Source organism: Antrostomus carolinensis, unplaced genomic scaffold (genome assembly GCF_000700745.2).
Source record: "Antrostomus carolinensis isolate BGI_N321 unplaced genomic scaffold, ASM70074v2 scaffold14570, whole genome shotgun sequence".
Taxonomy (NCBI): domain Eukaryota; kingdom Metazoa; phylum Chordata; class Aves; order Caprimulgiformes; family Caprimulgidae; genus Antrostomus; species Antrostomus carolinensis.
Window position 1 is genome coordinate 37,781 of NW_010290635.1, and position 5,458 is coordinate 43,238.

Below are 5,458 nucleotides of genomic sequence, written 5' to 3' on the forward strand. Positions count from 1 at the left end.
TAAAATTACTTAATTTTAGCAGCTCTAGTAGAATAAATCCCTGGCCTCCACCGTAATCCAAAAGAGTAGAGTTCTCCGAAAGCGTGCCTCTGACACCAATGATTTTAGCACAGAATTTATGAATCAACTTGTGATCTCACAACACAAATTTATTCTACAGAAGCAGTTCTTCTGCAAAGAGCTTATTACACTTCCATACCAAGTCTAAAATAGCATCACCTCCTGTTGATTCAGTAACAATTTGGTGACTAAATCACTGCGCTAGCAATTCCTGAAATCTGAGCAAGGCCATCACCAGCAGCACTTATTTCCATAATCTCAAAGAAGTTAAATTCTGTAACACTACAATTCCCACTAACATTTCTCGCCTGTTTTTCTTTTTAAATGCATCCACTGCTTCACACTATGGCTCAAAAGATTTGTCATCTTTTAGATCATCCCAGCTGCCGAGACTCTTCATGCACTGCTATAGTCATGCTTACCCCATCTTATTCTGCCTTGTGGAGATTAAAGCCAAGTGTGGAGATTAAACTAAAGTGTGAGGCAGAAAAGTTGGGGAAGATTCATATAAGGTACCTTCATCCATTACAAAAGCCCTATCTCTAAAAAGAACCCCAATGAGTCAGTCCTTCATGAAGAGTAATTCTGTGAGCATCTCCCAAAGATTGGACATTCGATCACATTTATCACAGTAGCTACTGATCAATTATATTTTGACTTGTCTTTGCCTGCCTCCTCTTTAAAAAAAAATAGTCCAGAATTACATTGCCTGGTTCTATATCTGAATATCTTCCTTGTATAGAACACACAATCCACTCCAGCAGAAACTTTGGAGAGTAAGTTCTGCCACTGTGAAGACTTTATCGCACATGTCCTCCACTTCTACTAAAATCCTTTTGCAGAAAGCAGCTCTGGACCTTGTAATACTGCTCCCAGCAGACAAGTAGCTCTTCTGTTCTTTTTATTCACCACAGTCTACAGGTCTTACCAAGAGGTCACGCACTAGAGGGGCCTGCCTTCTTTCTGCAGTTAACCCACCCTTTCTCCTGACCCTCCCATGCCATCTCCTTCTCTCCTCTCCAATCTGCCTTCAAAAAACTCTTTTATTTATCTGTTATTATCCTCTTCAATAGTCCAGTACCTCCACTCTTAAAAACCACAGTTTTCCTTCACAGAAGATAAAAAGCAAAAAGAGAGCCAAGACAAAAAACATCAACATCACAGGAGCATGCGAAGACAAGATGATAAAAACGCCACTGTTCTTCTAAAAGTTTCTTTCCCACATACAAAAAACTGGGTCTTTTTATAAATGTAGCAAAAAAGAAAACTATATATTCCAAGTTTGATCTTCAGATAAGTCTACTTCCTGAAGACTGATGGTAAATGAAATTACTTTTTTTTTCCAGACATAGGAATTAGAAGTGCATGGGAATTTTTTATGCTTTCCAAAAAGTCTTCAAATTCTACAGTTATTTTGATAAGTAGGTTACCATAAAAAAAAGTTAACCTCGGGTGATCAACATAAAAACATCTATTATCAGGGCTGGCAATGTATGAAAATATATTGATAGGTTTAACCAAAAATGCAAGAATAAGATTTTTTGTTATTATTATTATTACATGGCCAGCAATTTTTGATATTATGTTGAACCCTCTCAAGTAGAAGGAAAAAAGAAAACCAAAAAAACCAACCAACAATCCCTCACACATCCGTATCAGCCATGGCTACAAAACACATTATAAACTTAATACTCAATGATGATTACATACAAAGAAGAAATTCCGAGTGAGGCTGTTCCAGCCAGCTCTACTTACTCCCCCCATTACATTGTCTTAAAATTAGACTTTGATCCCTCCGTAACAAAATTAAAGAAATTAACAGGCCAAATTCTCCACTATGCATCTACATACTATGTTTTAAACTGTTGTGGGGAGAACAAAAAAGGAAAAGAAATTATGTTTATCAGCAACATAAATAGCTTCAACACAGCACGTTATTTTCTTAAAAAGAATTAAGTAGTGTCAAAATGAATTATTGCTTGTACGTTCCAAGTGTATCTGTCTCACTTTACATAAACAGATACCACGTGCAAAATTTGTATCAAATATCTTTGGGTATAAGCGCCAAGATGGTAAGTAAGGATTTGTAAATACAAAACCCAACATGCACACAAACAAAAAACAACCCTACTTTAAACAGAATTAGATTTGGAATTTAAAACCCAATGGCTACTTCTGAATAACTGTGCATAAAAAACCCCCACAGAATCCCACTATTCCATACAGCGATTCACTATTTGCAGTCTGTGATTTCAAAAGTCCTGTAACATTATTTTCTTCCATCTTAAGGGGAACATATTCTATACCAGATAAAGTACTACTATTTTTCACTAAAAATAAGTAACAGAAAACTCTAGAAACCTCCCCAGAGGTTTTTTAGGAAAAATCCTAACCTGAAAGACACGCATAAGTAAAGTGTATAGATGAACAAGTCTAATTGCAATAAAAGCAGCTAAGTATTAAAACTCTGTAACCATTTAGTGCTTTAAGACTAGTAACTTATACACTGAGGAAAGTTTTAAGTGACAAAAATGTTAAAGAATGTATGTCTCAAGATTTCAGCAAAGATAAAGGAATAGATTTGAAAAATTTCTCCAGGATTTTCTCAATGAAGGACAAAGTCCACTAGCCTGCAAGGGAGGGTGTGCATTTAAAACAAAATCTTTTCTATCACTAAATATTACCAATCACACCAACAAAAAATTATTTTATTTATCTCCCAGACAGAATTTTTAAATTGAGTCCTCTATGAGGTCAATTGGCAATGAACACTTCTTAATCTACCTAAAATCTAATCAAAATTTAGTTACTTCTTTAATACAGCTACAATATACAAAGGTAAAGTAAGCACTTCTGAACGTCCAAACATTTTATACTGACACTATAAGGATCAGTATTTAATAAGCCAAATTAAGTAAGAAATACTTCCCCATAGTCTGAAGCCATGATAGCAAAAGGAAGCTATTGTACTATAAAGTTACTAATGTCTCATAAAACTCTACTTACCCTCCCTCTCCATTTCATATTCTACAACAACATTCCTACTTTACACCAAAATCTGGTATGAACATATCTCAAGAGTTATAGAAAAAGATCATCTGATTGACTATCACAATTAAATCCATATAATGCTGTTTTTGCAAAAGGCCATGAGTACTCCAAGTTAACATAAATGTTCAGCAGAAAACTCACAACCTTCTAGTAGCAGTTTACTCCATTAAGCAATTATTTAAATTAATAACTTAAAAAACCAAAAGCAAGTTCATTCTTATCCTATTTACAAACCACTGGCAAATCTGTGGATAAATATTCAAAGTAATTTTGTTTTGCCATAATTGCCACATTATTTTCTTACACTTTTTCACTACAATACCATTAACTCTCTCAATTTAGTCCAAACCATTCAGCTCTGTCCACTGGTAAGCCAGAAAGGGGGAATCCTAACAAAAGCTCACCTCTTAGGCTGCCATCTAAGAAGTCAACTACCAGCCTCTCTTTTCCTCTCCTCTCCCTGGCCTTAGTTCTTTTCAAACCAACACTCCACCTTCTTAAACCTTTGCTACCCCAGAGCAGCTCAGGATAAGTACATTGCATCCACTTGGCTCACTCTTTTGGAAGCAAAGGGAAAACAGCAAAAAGGCAGTGTATATCACTCTGCTAGGAAGCAACATGCTGGCCACTGACCTGCAGTAAAATGGCAAATTCAACTTCAAAAATATTGAGGTCTGGAAATTTGTCATTTTTTTTTTTCTTCCCAGTCACAAAGAGCTACCAAAGCAAGAGGGAATACTTTGATACTTCGGAAGTATTCCTTCAGACTCACTGCAGCTTAAAAGCCAGAATCAAGTGCATCTCTGGAGCCTGAGCTTGTTATTATTAAGAAGAGAAGCAGAAATGCCACATAATTACTAGAGTCAGGGCTATGAAGTATACCCACTGCACTATCAGTTGAGATCGGCAGATCACATTTGCATTCTCAGAGAGAGCTCTTGCTGACCTTCAAAGCCCAGAGCAACGCTCATCTGTGAAACAATTAAATGCTTAGGGCAGGGCAAGGAGAAGAGAGGAAACACCTCTGTCTAAAGCACATTAAAAAGCAGTTTGCCTAGATAAGAAAAGGTCAATACAAAGAAATGCATTTCCTTAAAATGCTCCCACATTCTTTGACCCTACTATCAACTTCAGTCTTGAAGTTCTTCCACATTTCACATTCTATTTCATCACACTGTAATCACATGCATTTCCTAGAGTTATGTCTGTTTTAGTAAATATCTGAGATTATTTTTTAATTTACTGATCAATATACTATGTTACTAATAGGTAACTTGTATTTTAATGTATCTAAGGAGCTACAATTATGAATAGTGTGTGAATTCTGTAGTACTGGTAATAGACTCAGACTAGAATTTTCATATTTATCACAGTTTTACTTATTAAATGCATCTTGATAAGATTCTTTAATAAAAGAGACTAAACCTGTGGCAACCTTAAAATTTTGTATTATTACATGTGTTTACATACAAGAACAATATTAAAAGGGATTTTTTTTTACCTGTCAGAACACAGGACATCTCAAATAATAAAAACATCTTCATTTTGCAGGAGTTAGACCTGGAGCATCACCAAGTTTTAATAAAATGCTTTTTATTTAAGGTATGTAAATACCTATCCTTGATAAGCTTCAGGTGTTAAATCAACACGACCAAAAAATGTAAGAGACTGTACTGCCATAACAACTTCAGCCAGTCTAACAGCTGCCGAGGTCCTACTTTCCTCCTGAACTAATGTAAAGGAGGGGACAGGATTTTGTGCAAGTATTCACACAACTGCACAGAAAATATCTGAATTAAAACTATCTTAGCAATAACGTTCTTTCATTTTAACCCAACTCTCTGATTTGATTCACCACAAACACTGCAAGTACGAGAAGGAGCACAAAAGTAGGAAGAGACCAGGCTGCAGGAGGAATGTGACGCTGCTTCTTGGCACTGTCTTAGGACAACTTAAAAGAACTTTGAAACTTCAGCTCTAGTGCCTGGCTAAACTATTTCTGACTTGCAGAGGTGTAACTGACACAGCTACGCTGGCATAAGCTCTCAGTGCAGTTACACAATCTCATCTCACCAAGGGCCAGCGTGGTTCCACTGGCAACACTACGCCATGAAAGCTGCGTACGCACAGCACGCTCCCGCTCTTGCACTGGTGCAAGGGCCCCTACACAGTCACAGGCTACATCGAACTACACAGGGTGTTCCTTTTACACAGGGAGCAGTAACCAGGGGCAGCAGTCGCCCAAACCTCATCCGAGTGCCACCGAGATACTGAACATCAGAACGGGCACAATGCGAGGGACTCCCCGTTCAGGAAAGCTGAAATGAACAAGCAACTTTGCAGGAAT